The sequence below is a fragment of the Somniosus microcephalus genome, chromosome 19 (genome assembly GCF_052327205.1).
Source record: "Somniosus microcephalus isolate GS21.2 chromosome 19, FLI_Smic_1.0, whole genome shotgun sequence".
Lineage (NCBI taxonomy): Eukaryota > Metazoa > Chordata > Chondrichthyes > Squaliformes > Somniosidae > Somniosus > Somniosus microcephalus.
In genome coordinates, this window is record NC_141005.1 from 12,276,035 (window position 1) to 12,290,332 (window position 14,298).

The 14,298-nt window shown below is 41.8% G+C and overlaps 1 protein-coding gene across 10 annotated transcripts in view; it reads left to right on the forward strand.

The window, feature by feature from the left end:
- The window catches only part of arvcfb (ARVCF delta catenin family member b), a 369,553-nt gene that overhangs the window by 77,338 nt on the left and 277,917 nt on the right, over positions 1–14,298 (forward strand). For 8 of the 10 annotated variants that reach the window (XM_086011973.1, XM_086011979.1, XM_086011978.1 and 5 more), the window contains one exon: positions 7,554–7,615. The exons of the other annotated variants lie outside the window; for them this stretch is intronic. The gene's annotated coding sequence lies outside the window, so the exon portion shown is untranslated. The remainder of the gene's footprint in view (positions 1–7,553; positions 7,616–14,298) is intronic. 10 annotated transcript variants of the gene reach the window in all.

A 14,298-nucleotide genomic window follows, 5' to 3' on the forward strand; every position in this document is an offset into this window, starting at 1 on the left:
TGGCACTAAGTACTGGAATACCCTCCCTAAGCATCTCTGCCTTTTTACCAATGCTCCCTCATTGTTTTGGGGGGTATGTGACCCCTTTAACAGGCAGCATGGTCCATTACACTGTTACGCACATGCACGAGATTTAACATTGGAACAGCCAGTCCTGGGCTGCGTGGAAGGGAACGTTGCTCTCTGCCTCTCTCTCCACCTTTTAAGATGCTCCTTAAAACCTATCTCTGTCACTTGTCCTAATATCATCTTGTGTGGCTCAGTGCTTGATAACACTCTTGTAGTGCCTTGGGAAGTTTGACTTTGTGAAAGGCATGAAAAAATGCAAGTTGTTATTGCAAGAAGTGCAGGAAGTTCTGTGTCCTGGCCAACATTTAATCCTCCGCTAACAATACCAAAATGATTTAACTGGTCATCTCATTGCTGTTTGTGGGACCTTGCAGATATTAATCTTCCTTAAGAACATAAGAAATCGGAGCAGGAGCATACCATTCAGCCCTTCAAGCCTGCTCTGCCATTCAATGAGATCATGGCTGATCTTCTGCCTCAACTCCATTCACCGGCCCCACCGCCATATCCCTTGATGCCCTTACTAGTCAGAAATCTATTGACTTCTGTTTTGAATATACCCAATGACTGAGCCTCTGGGGCAGAGAATTCCAAAGATTCACCACCCTCTGAAGAAATTTCTTCTCGTCTCAGTCCTGAATGGCCTACCCTTTATCTTGAGGTTGTGGCCCCTGGTTCGAGACTCCCCAGGATCCACCCTATCAAGCACTGTAATAATTTTGTATGCTTCAATGAGATCCCCTCATTCTTCTGAATTCAAGAGGATACAGGCCTAGTTTACTCCATCTCTTCTCATACGACAGTACCGCCATCCCAGGAATCGATCTCGTGAACCTTCGTTGCACTCCCTCTATGGCAAGTGTATCCTTCCTTAGTTAAGGAGACCAAAATTGTACACTGTACTCCAGGTGTGATCTCACCAAGGTCCTATATAATTGGAGTAAGACTTCTTTACTCCTGTACTCAAATCCTCTTGTAATGAAGGCCAGCATACCATTTGCCTTCCTAATTGCTTGCTGCACCTGCACATTCACTTTTTCAGTGACTCATGTACAAGGACACCCAGGTCCCTTTTGAGCATCTGTATTCTCCAATCTTAGGAAATACTCTGCCTTTCTGCTTTTTCCACCAAAGTGAATAACTTCACATTTATCCACATTATATTGCATCTGCCATGTTCTCACCCACTCACTGAGCCTGTCGCGATCCCCTTTAAGCCTCTTCACATCCTCTTCGACTGCCACCTAGCTTTATCATCAGCAAATTTGGATATTTTACATTTAATTCCCTCATCCAAATCATTGATATAGATTGTGAATAGCTGGGACCAAAGCACCGATCCTTACGGTACCCCACTGGTCACAGCCTGCCATCTTGAAAGACCCGTTTATCCCTACTTTCTTTTCTGTCTGTTAACCAATTCTCAATCCATGCTAGTATGTATATTACCCCCAATTTCATGTGCCCTAATTTTGTTCACCAACCTCTTGTGTGGGACCTTAACTAAGGCCTTCTGAAAATCCAGATACACCACATCTACCGGTTCCCCTTTTGTCTACTCCACTAGTTACATCCTCAAAGAGCTCAAACAGGATTTCCCTTTCATAAATCCATGTTTACTCTGCCCAATCTTACTATTAGTTTCTCAGTGCCCAGTTATTGCATCCTTTATAATAGATTCCAGCATTTTCCCAACTACTGATGTGAGGCTAACGGGTCTGTAGTTCACCGTTTTCTCTTTTTTTTTTTTCATTCCCCCCCCCCCCCCCTTAAATAGCGGGGTTCCATTTGCTATCCTCCAATCTGCAGGAACCGTTACAAAATTCTATAGAATTTTGGAAGATGACAACCAAAGCGTCCACTATCCCAATGGCCATCTCTTTCAAAACCCCTTTTTTAATATCATTAAATTTACTAATCAATTGTTAAGTCACATGTTTCTTGTCATATGTTTCTAATTGTATGCGGACATGAAAATGGTCCAAGAAATTATTTAAGCAATTTGATCAGTTGATTTTTGTGATACTTGCTGGTTTGTGAATGGTAATTACAAAAGAAAGATGAGGGTTTTGATCAGTTTTCTGCAGGTTACTGGTATATATATTTTGTCATGAATCTTATCATGACTCATGAAGCAACACTGGGCGGCCAGCTGGTGGCGCTGTCCAAGGAGTATAATACTCGGGCGTGGGCCCAGCTTGCTCAGGATGTTTCTGTAACCAGGAACTAGTGATGTAACTAGAAATCTCATGGTTTTGAAACAGTTGATTAAAACCTTGTTTTATACTCAAACCAAGCTCTCGGTAGTCTTTTTACATATATTTCTCATTTTCATGTTTGGTTAAAACCAAATATGTGATTAACCCATCAAACTATGCCCCTTTTTGAGGTGTCTCAGATACCAATTTCCGTCAAGAAGCTCAGACGTGTGCTGGTTGCAGGACTTTTTTTTGTACTTGTGATGTAGACGAGAAGCTTATTAATGTTGGTGTAATAAACTCTTTTGTCTGGATGCATATTTTTGAAAACTATGTGGCTCTTGTAAAAAAAAAAATATTTTGGCGCCCTGGATAGTCCCTCATGGTTTCTTTTGAACATACTGAGTAAAGCAGTTCTCATTGTTATTGCTTATTTGTGGAACTGATGGATGAGATATTCAGCAGTGACAGCCCTTACGATTTGCCAAACAAATGCTTTCAATCTGTGGGCTTAGGTCATCGTGTTTTCATAATGGGAATTTTCATGTGCCAAACACGATTTTCAAATACAAAAATTATCTTTGCTTTAGAATATCTGTGCCCGTGGTATGTAATCGTGGTTTTGTTCTCTCCATTGTAAAGTCTTATCTGTAAGCATTGGACGCTCACCTGTTCGTCAGTGTGTGAAATAGTTGATTTCAGTTTGTGAGCAAAACTTGATTGGCTTTTTAAATTGTGCTACTGCAGTCTGGTTCCCAGGTGTGAGCTTCACGCAGCCAGCTGCTAAACCAGTGTAAAACTGCAAGGGCTTGCTAAGGCCGGTGGCCTGAGTAGACCTAATTAAAAATGGGTGTGCGTGCAGTTAACGTGTCTCGGTTCGAGGTGTGGTTGAGCTACTGCAGTTGGTCTTCATGCCCTTGGGATAGGGAGAGAAAAATCAAACCGGGTTCCATTTTCTGATTCCCATCCAGCGACGAGTCCTGGAAAGTGCTTGTGTGTGGACATCGAGTAAGGACAGGACTGCAATCAACTATGTTGCCCCCTCTCGTAGTATAAGTTGACAAAATTCACTGTCGAAGCTAATGCCAGAAAATTGGCCAATTCATCGAGCAAGTAGGGAGTGCCTGGCTCACAAAAGGATAATACCTCGGAGAGAAGGTGTGCTCTCTCTCTCTCTCTCTCTCTCTCTCTCTCTCTCTCTCTCTCTCTCTCTCTCTCTCTCTCTCTCTCTCTCTCCCTCTCTCTCATCCTTTACAAGTCATCAGTGATTGAATGGATGATTCCGCCCAGGTCTCTCTTTTAGAAATAGCTGCACAACAGCAGCCAGAAGTATCTTTTTGTCCCTCTTTTGTGGCGGTGCCAACTACTTAAGACATCGTGGCTCACGTTGCAACTTGGTGGCGCAGTGCTGGCACAAAGCTCTATCCCACCATTTCATGGTGTTTATTGTAACTCTGGTGTGGTGTGCTGTAGTGAAGTTTGAACAAACAGCTAATAATACACTCTTTATCCCCAATCTTTTCTCGGTACCTCTGACCTTCTGAAGGCTCCAATTTGTGCTGGTAAAAATTTCCACAGGCATTGCTGCCCTCCGGTAACTTGTTAAGTGGCCATTTGGCTTGTGAGACGTGTATACATGAACTATTCTACCACGGATGGCGACTAAGATGAGCCCAATCTTGCCCTTTGCGTGCATGTATTTTAACTTTCCATCAGGAGTCATTGGACAGCAATCTGGAGCAAGGAGCCTTGGCCATTTTATTTCCTTGCTCTTTCCGGAGGTCAGCTGTAGGGGGCCCTTGTCTCGCCCTGGATAAGACCAGCTGACTTGGCACAGAAAGGGAATTGAACCTGGGACCTTTTGAATCTGTGTGCCTGTTTGATGTTGGGTACTGAAATAACAAGTGAGTCATTGGGGGAAGCACACACATCTTCAACGTCAAAACAAAATCTTGGTGATTTTCCAACTTGTTCACCGATCTGTATTGGAATGCGAGGTTGTTCCCCGATGACTTTCCCAGCACGGTGTTTTTATTTCAGGTCAGCAATGTGGCGAGGATGCTTCAGGCACCAGAATGCTCCAGTCAGGGTCTAATGAAAATATTGTTCTGTATGCAGCAGGGTTTTTTTTTGTTTAAAATCGCAGTTCTTTATGAAGGGCACGACTGAGTGGTCGCCTGAAAATATTTTCTGCCTTGAGTTGCTGCTTTCCACCGTTATTGAAGCTGAAAGCTGCATTTTGTATCAACAATTAAGCTGAAGCTATTTAAATTTATTTTGAACAGGTTACACAACCAAAGTGCTCTTAAATACGAGAAGGGTTGGCAAAAAAAAGCAAGTAATGTACGGGGAAACTTTCAGAGTTCTCCATGTTCATGCTGTTTCAAGAAAGATAGAACCCTAAGGGTATGTCTGAGGCTGACTGCATTCAAGCCAGGGTATATAAACAGCACATAGCTCAAAGTTTGCTAATTTTGTATGCCTGCTGTATGTAGCCCTTCCCTTAGTCATGGTCTATTTTTCCAGCTTTATTTCCAACATTGTAAACTAAACGTCAATACAGGTGCAGTTGGCTTTGGGGGTGCTACCATATTCATAGAATTACATAACAAATTGCAATATGGAAATAGGCTGTTTGGCCGAACCAGTCCTTGTTGGTGTTTATCCTACACACAAGCAGCAGTTCTAATCCCATGTGCCTGCTTTGTTCCCATATCCCTTTATTCCCCTTAACCACCCATCTGACCTATTCTTAAAGGTTGATATGTTCTCTGCTTCAAGCATCAACTGTCCGTGCATGCCACAGCCTCTCAACCCTCTTATGTGAAGGTTTTTCTTGCTCTTTCTTGTTACCACACAATTTTGTTGGAGCCAAATCCTTCAGCATTACAGTAGTTTGTTTTTTATATTTTTAAGCCCACCTCATCCTCTGCTCACTCGAGCAATATGTCAATCCTTGGTGATGAAGATCACCAAAAAGATCTAATTCGAGTAAGAGCTGCCGACATTTATGCAACACCCAGAGAACAGTTGAAGGTCAATAGAGGGCTATGAGGGCAACACCTACCTGCTGCATTGGCTCACAATAGTAAGCAGTACAAAGAAACCAAAGTAGGGTATAGGGTCAAGAAATAAAAGGCAGTTTTTAATCATTTCGTTCAGTAGGGAAGCACATTACATTGTATGGTACAGAACCACGTGGACAAGGGATGCCCCCTGTTCAATCACTGGTTTATGTGAGTTAACCACCATGGTTGTAGGAAAGGATGATGCTTTGATATGATCCCCATCACCTTGGTTCTGATGTCGCTCTGTACTAACCCTGCAGGCTCTTGCATAAAGAATTGCCACTTCAACTCTGTGGACACTACAGCATAAGTCATTGCTTTCAGAAGAAAAATCCAGCAAGAAAATTGGAAGAGTTAAGACTAAGTTTGCAAAATATTCGACTGATTTTATGTCTGTTTTTCCCATAAATTAGAAGTTACAACACGGGTGAAAGAACTTGATATTTTTTAGCTTTACACTGAATTTTGCTGTGGCAGTATTCCCAGATGGCAAAGTTTAATCCGTTTGCTCCACTGTTTCTCTTGATGTTTTGGCTTGCGGCACCGGTTATCATAGGATTGTGATACGGTGAACAAAGACCATAAAAATTATTCAATTTCCACCCCCCCCCCCCCCCCCCCCCCCCCAACCCATTTGTAATGCGAGAATTTTTTGCAAGGGACCTTAAGGATACAGGAAACTTTTTCGATTTACCAGCACCTAAATAACCGGAAATCTTGGTTAACCGGCAAAATTCAGGAGTAGGTTCAAGTAAGTTTTATTACTTGCCTTCCTCGATCTGTTGCTGTGCAAGGGTGTGGCTGCAGCTGTTGCTAAGCTACAGAGATGCTTGGAACTTGTGGCCATTGTTTGTTGCTTTATACGGAGCTCTCAGCTCTCCGTATCTTCTACTGTAGCTTTCGGTTATCTGGAATTTTTGATGAACCGGCACCACGTTGGTCCTGGATTTAAAAAAAAGTTTCCGATATTTACGATGTTTTCCTTTGATATTGGTGCTCAAGTACATAAACATTTACAATAACTGACATTGCTTGTTGATACCAGTTTTGGAAAACCTGTTTTGTGGGTATAGAAACCTTGAAAATATTGATGTTGGCTTTTCATGTGCTTTTGGCATATTTCCAATGCAGCAGACTAGAATGTTGGAAGATTCTGGCAGCTACTATTGATGCATGGCAGCCAAAAAACCTGCAGGACCAGATGCTGAAATTTACCAGTAATAAGCTGAGCAGCAAGAGGAGGATGATTAGTGCTGCTGGTTGAGTGAACACTGAATCTGAGCACTGCAATTTCAACCTTGTTCAAAACTAATATTACATGCAGTTGTTTGCAAGAGCAAAGTGGAGTTGTGTTTCGCAGTCTGAAGATTTTTTTTGTTTTGTTTTGTGGTCTTCGTGCCCTAAGTTCTATTTTACTTTCTATTAATTCATGGGATGTGGGCGTCGCTGGCAAGACCAGCATTTATTGCCCTCAAAGGTGGTGGTGAGCTGTCTTGGTGAACAGTTGCAGTCTGTATGGTGAAGGTACTCCCATAGTGCTGTTGGGGAGGAAGTGCTAGGATTTTGATCCAGTGAAGATGAAGGAACGATGCTGTATTTCCAAGTCAGGATGGTGTGTGACTTGGAGGCGATAGTGTTCCATGCGCCTGCTGCCTTGTCCTTCGAGGTGGTAGAGGTCGTGGGTTTGGGAGGTGCTTTTGAAGCCTTGGCGAATTGCTGCATTTTGTAGACGGTAAATACTGCAGCCACGGAGCGCTGGTGGTGGAGTGAATGTTTAAGGTGGTGGATGGGGTGCCAGTCAAGTAGGCTGCTTTGTCCTGAATGGTGTCAAGCTTCTTGAGTGTGGTTGGAGCTGCACTCATCCAGGCAAGTGGATGTCAAGGGGCAATGGTTAGACTCCTTGTTGGAGATTGTCATTGACAGGCGCTTGTGTGGTGCGAATGTTACTTGCCATTTATCTGCCCAAGCCTGGGTGTCGTCCAGGTCTTGCTGCATGCGGGCACATAGAATTCATTCTTGCCTTTCAGTGTGTGTGTTAGTTGACGTTAATGCTCATTATATTCAGTCTTTCAAAATTAATTTTATTTCGTATTTCTCTTTATATCCAATCTCTAATTTAAAATGGATTTGTTTCTGAATCATAGTTTTAAGTCTCGTAAATATGTAGTTAGTCTTGCTGTAATCTTTCAATCAATAAAAAGTTCACTTTCTTTTTCAGGCAACTGCTTGCATTACTACTTTTCATCAGAGCAGTCTTCCAAGACGCACGCAAATCCTTGGGTAAGTAAAATTGCAGTATAATCCGTTTTCCTCTCCGTCCCATGTCTTTTTAAATGGAAACCTGAGTGGCTGAATACTATTTACCAATTACTGTACTGAGGCTGATAATCTGGATAAATTATGGATTGCTGTTTTTATGTAAACATATACTCTCTTTTTCAAAATCTCAAGTGCACAGTCTAATATAACCCCTTCAGTCCATAGGATGATGTAATATATGAAAGTGTGGTTCCTATGCAGTGGAAAAAATGGTGGTTTGTCTTTGTGCCCACTTCTTGAGCAGCATAATTGAACCTTCTCTGGTTAATCCTTCTTTCCCACCCTGTCTTTTCAAACTAGAATTTTGACTGGGCGGGCTCCATTCTGCAGATCCTGATACTCGGCCATGTGCTGACACTGATATATTTAATGTGTCTTCATAAATCTGGTTGTCAATGAGTGCGGACAATCCACCAGATTTTTTTTTTACCTAATAGCACAGCTTTTTTTGTATTTCCTATCTTGGTGAATGAAACATGAAGTTTTAGTTCACACAGATTTCTGTGCCTGGGGTGTTGCACCATATAGGTAATCACAAATTTGCAGGTGGTCTCATAGTTGTGGGGAAAAAGGCAGCCACTTGCATCAAGGCTCTGGAATTGTCTCCATACTTCCCTCTCCTATAGGACACTCCATAAAACCCACCTCTTTGACCAGGCTTTCGGTCACCCCGCTTAATCTTATTTTTGGGCTAGGTGTTCATTATTTTTGATCGTACCTCCTGTGGAGCTCCTTGCGACATTGTTCTACGTTAAAAGTGCTATATGTTATATTGGTGATGGTGCAAAGGTAACACTTGCCTTCTCTCCCCCAATCCACTTTAACAGCTTCTGGTTCTGTCTCCCTTAACTGTTAATTTTGCATCCCACTTTAACCATGTTTTGTTCTCCCTGCTGACAAATCGCAGCCAAAGATTGGGTCAGTTACAGAATGATGCACCACAGAAGGAGCCCATTCGGCCCATCGTGCCTGTGCCAGCTCTTTCAAAGAGCTAGCCAATTAGTCCCACTCCCTTGCTCTTTCCCCATAGCCATGCAAATGTTTCCTTTTCAAGTATTTATTCGATTCCCTTTTGAAAGTTATTGTTGAATCTGCTTCCACATTTTCAAACACTGTTCCAGATCATCGCAATTCATATATTTCCGCATCTTTCCTCTGGTTCTTTTGCCAGTCAGCTTAGATCTGTGACCTCTGGTTACTGACCCTTCTGCCACTGGAAACAGATGCTCCTTATTTACTCTATCAAAACATTGAATTATGTCCAGTCTAGAGCACATACAGGCCATTTGGCCCAACTGGTCTACGCTGGCGTTTATGCACCACACAGGCCTCCTCCCACCCTCTTCATCTAACCCTATCAGCATAAACTTCTATTTCTTTCCCCTCCTCTTGTGCTTCACTAGTTTCTCCTTGAATGCATCTGTTATTTGCCTCAATTACTCCTTGTGGTAGCACCTTCCACATTCCCCCCCACCCTTTGGGTAAGGAGGTTTCTCCTGAATTCTCTTGGATTTATTAGTGACTATCATAGTTCTGGTCTCACCCACAAGTGAAAACATTTTCTCCACATCTCCCCGATCAAACCCTTTCATTTATCTTTAACAACTCTATTAGGTCACTCCTCAGCCGCCTCTTGTCTAGAGCAGAGCCCCAGCCTGTTCAGTCTTTGCTGATAGCAGAACTGAGAGGTTATAACGATCATCCTTGTGAATCTTTTTTGCACCTTCGCCAATGCCTCTAATCCTTTGTTATAATATGGAGACCAGAATTGTTCACAATACTCGACGTGGTCTGACCAAGGTTCTAAGTAAGTTTAACTTCCCTATTTTTCAATTCTATCCCTCTAGAATGAACCAGAATGCTTGGTTTGCTTTTTTTATTGACCTGCATCGCTACATTGTGATTTGTGTATCTGTACCCCTAGATCCCTTTGCTCTACTTTTCATTTAGACTTTTGGTATCCAAGCCGTATGTAGCCGCCTTATTCTTCCTACCAAAATGCATCACCTTGCGTGTATTTTGTCCACTACACCCTTGAATTTGGTGTTGTCTGCAAATTTAGAAAATGTAATTCTGATTCCAGAGTCCAAATTGTGAACAACAATTGAAAGACCCTTCAAGATTTTTAGCACCTCTGTTAAATCTCCCCTTATTCTCCTCTGCTCTAAGGAGAATAATCCCAGTTTCTCTAGTCTGTCTGCATTACTGAAATCCCTCACATCTGGAACCGCTCTAGTAAATCTCCTCTGCACCTTCTCTAAGGCCTTGACATCCTTCCTAAGATGTGGTGCCCAGAATTGGCCACAGTACTCCAGCTGAGGCTCAACCAGTATTTTATGAAGGGTTGACAGAGCTTCCTTGCTTTTGTGCTCCATTCCTCTTCATAAAGCCAAGAATCCTGTATGCCTTTTTGACGGTCTTCTCAACTTGTCCTGCCACCTTCAAAGGAAATTTAAATGGAATTTCAAAAATCTTGCCTCTGCAGTCTATTGAGATGAGTAGGCTGCTGGGATAGTTTGTTGAAATAGTAGTTGAATGTCAGTGGAGAGGGGCAAGCTTCAGGTTCACTGTTGTGCAGAAAAAATGAAAGGTTTGGAAAAAAAATTGAAGGTTGCAGGTTTTGGGAACGGACTTCAATTTACAAATACAAGTGGGAAGGTTATTTCTGTTGGTGATTTTTAATCCTTTTATGTGATCAGACTTGAAGGATAACGATTGTGACTTTATTGCATGTTTATCAAGAAATCTGCAGTTCATTGATATTTTATCATGTGCAGTGAATTATTCATTTTGCATGCATTGCAGAGGGAAAAAACTATGAAACCTGCTGTATTGTAAAGATTGTATGGCTTTTGTAGAATAGCTGTGTGATACATTTGGCTGGTTAACAGAGTATAGTAGCATGCTTCTAATGTTTTCTTGAGTTTTGGCATGGGAAAGGTGAAAATATTGTGTAGATTCTATTGGTAAGTGCAAGACCAAATGAACAGAGGTTAGTTAACTAAAGATGATTGGTTGGCTTTGTCTTCCCAGAACACGGGGAAGTTGATGGTACTGTCTCTGATCCAGGCTAGTTATTTTAGGCTGAGCTTCGGACCTGACTCTAGTGTTGCTGAATCTGAAACTACAATCGTTTGGTTCCAGGTCAAAATCTTATTTCTCACTAGGGAAATTCCTGGTCAGCTCCCTCACCATATTCTCATCCTGTTGAATTTGTCTCCAGGGTATTTAAACTTTTCATGTTGGCAGTCCTCTGCACAGTGTATTGGTTTTGATGGACATGTTAAAAAGTCACCCTTTGACTTCCTTTTGGGTTCTGTAAGATTTTTGTGAAACCGCATGCTCCAGTGCACAAAGTACAGAAATGTGGAAAGCCCAAGGGAAATGTAAGCTTGACTCTTTGAAATCTAGTTTCAGTCAAGAGCTGGAACTTTTGGTTGGGGGGGGGGGGGGGGGGGAAAGCAATCCTGATTGGTATGACTGAATTAAACGCAGCTTTGTAAAACTTTAAATGTGGTTATGCTTATGCAAAATTCCTGACATTTCTCCTTTTCTATAACCCTTTATATGGCCAAATAACATGACTGAGGCAGCTGGAAATGCTTCAGCACTTGTGATTTTTTTTTTTCTTTTTGCTTAGTTAATCAGTTTTCTATTACAATCACCTAAAAATGTATTCTATTTTTTGAATTTGATCTGGTCTTTGTGAAGAATGATGGGTTTTTAAGCTTTGATTTTAAAGCACTTCAATTTTGAAAAGATAAATAGAAAACTACTAAAAATTCTTGCATGAGGCAGCTGCCCCAACTTCAGATCAAATTATTCTGTATATTAAAATATTGCATATTTGAAGTCTTAAGTGTTCATTTTTAGATTGACTGACTTGGTTGATTTTCATTTCACCTGCATGAAATTTTCATAATTGAAATTGCATTAATTAGGTGGGTTGGGGTTGCTAATACTGCTTACACATGAACTCATTGCATTTTTACATTGTGAAATTAATACCACGAGTGAAAAAAAAACGGTAGTCTTGTCAGCGCAATGCTTCCTTCCTATAACACTCGCTACTTTGTCACTTTTCATGAACGCTTCTCAATCACTGTTTAATCCAATTGATTATAATTATCCCAAGTGTGGTTTTTCTCAACTGTAGCTTCTTCTGGCCCTCGTAGTCCTGATTTGTCGATCTGACAAGTACTTTTTGAACAGCTGCAGCAGAACAACAAGTAAAGCTTCAAATTGAAGGAAAAAAAATCTATTAATTAACGAACTAATTTGTACATTCGTTACACATCTTGCTCTGCTTTCTGCTGCCGCCCCCAGGCCTCGCCAGGCCCATGACCTACTACCGGCTCTAAATCCATTCGGCGCTTCCTGTTCTTTTAGGCCTTCCACTTGTTGCAGGCGTCATTCTCCCTTCCTTCCTTCCCTCTCGCCCACAAATCCTTGCCCTCATAATATTTTCTGCTCTACTCAAATCAACATTCAACGGCCTTTTTTTAATATTTCCCCCTTTCAGAAACTCACTTCTCCCAACATGTGTAGTCTACATTAATAGTTCTTGCAGTTTCCTTTTTTTTCAAGAACACTAACCTGCACCATAGGTACAATATCACTTTTCCTTCTAAAGATATGATATAAACTAAATTTGTTATTCCACTGCAAGCAAATTTTATATTTAACTGCAAACTCCAAACTTTCCATCATCCTAAAATGCAGCATGTTCACATTCGAACAACTTAAAGCCTTGAAACTTAAAACCCTAATTACTCAAGATCCACTTGTGTATAATGTATATATTTTTTTCTCCACAATCAGCTTACTTTTTGACATTTTTGCTTCTTTCCATTTCATGTGCCACTCAGTCTTCTCTTCCCAGGTTTTCTCAGTAGCTGGGCCTAATGAATCTGGCAAGTTTGTTCTGGGGTTGTCACTGGATGTGTGTTGGGAACCGGCAACCCTAGCACTTTTGCAAACTGAAGTATAAAAGGAGCAGTCTAGAATAAAAATACTTAACTGGAGGAGAGCTAATTTCAGCAAATGCAGGAGGCATTTGGCCTGGATAAGTTGGAGTTGAAGACTGGCAGGCAAAATTTAATGGAGCAATGGACGGCTTTTAAAGACAAGATGCTTTGGGTACAGTCGGGTACATTCCTACAAGGCGGTAAGTGAGGGCATCCAAAGCCAGAGCTCACTGGGTGACGAAGGAGCTGGAGAGTAGGATGAAGCAGAAAAAGTGGGTGTATGACCGATGTCAGCCTGATAATGCAAGTGAGAATTGGGCTGAATATAAAAAAGTACAGCGGAGAAATGAAAAAGGAAATAAGAGGGGCAAAGACAGTACGAGAATAATTGCCAGTTAACATCCAAGGGAATCCAAAGGTCTTCTATAGGCTTATTAACAGCAAAAGGGTTGCCAGAGGAGCGGCAGGGCCGATTAGGGACCAAAATGGAGAACTATTGGTGGAGGCAGAAGGCATGGCTGAGGTACTAAATGAGTACTTTGCATCGGTGTTCACCAAGGGAGAGGACTTTGCCAAAGCTATGGCAAATGAAGTTGCTGGGATCCTGGATGAGATTAAAATAGATAGAGGTACTAGAAAGGCTGGTGGTAATTCAAGTGGATAAGTCACCCAGTCCAGATGGGATGCATCCTAGGGTGCTGAGGGCAGTAAGGTGAGAAATTGTCAAGTGTTGACCACAATCTTCGAATCCTCCTTGGAGTCAGGGGTGGTGCCAAAGGAGACTGGAGGATTGCAAATGTTAAAGCTTTGTTTAAAAAAAAAAAAAAAAAGGGGACTAGGATAAAGCTGTCAATTACAGGCCAGTCAGTTTAATGTCGTTGGTGGGGAAGCTTTTAGAAACAATAATCCGGGAGAAAATTAGCAGCAACTTGGGCAAGCTTTCGTGATGAAACGAAACTTGGAAGTGTAGGTAACAGTGAGGAAGATAGTAAACTTCAAGAAGATATCGACAGGCTGGTGGAATGGCCGGACACATGGCAGATTAAATTCGACGCAAAAGTGTGAGATGCTGCATTTCGGTAGGAAGAATGAGGAGAGATCATACGCACTAAATGGTACGATTTTAAAGGGGATGCAAGAACAAAGACCGGGTGTGCTTGTACACAAATCTTTGAAGATGGCAGGACAGGTTAACAAAGTGTTTAATAAAGTATATGCGATCCTGGGCTTTGAATAGAGGCATAGAGTACAAAAGCCAGGAAGTCATGCTAAACCTATATAAAACATTAGTTCGGCCCACAGCTGGAGTATTGTCTCCAATTCTGGGCACCACACTTTTTAGGAAGGACGTGAAGGCTTTGGCGAGGGTACAGAAGAGATTTACTAGAATGGTTCCAGGGATGAGGGATTACAGTTACGTGGATAGACTGGAGAAGCTGGGGTTGTTCTGCTTGGTGCAGAGAAGGCCAAGCGGAGGTTTGATGGAAGTGTTTAAAATCATGAAGGATTTAGATAGAGTAAATGAAGAGAAACTCTTTCTCTCAGTTGAAGGGTCGATAACGCGAGCTGATGGGCAAAAGAACCAAAGGCGACATGAAAAACTTTTTTATGCAACGAGTGGTTAGGATTTGGAATGCACTGCCCGATAGGGTGGTGGATATAGATTCAATAGTCGCC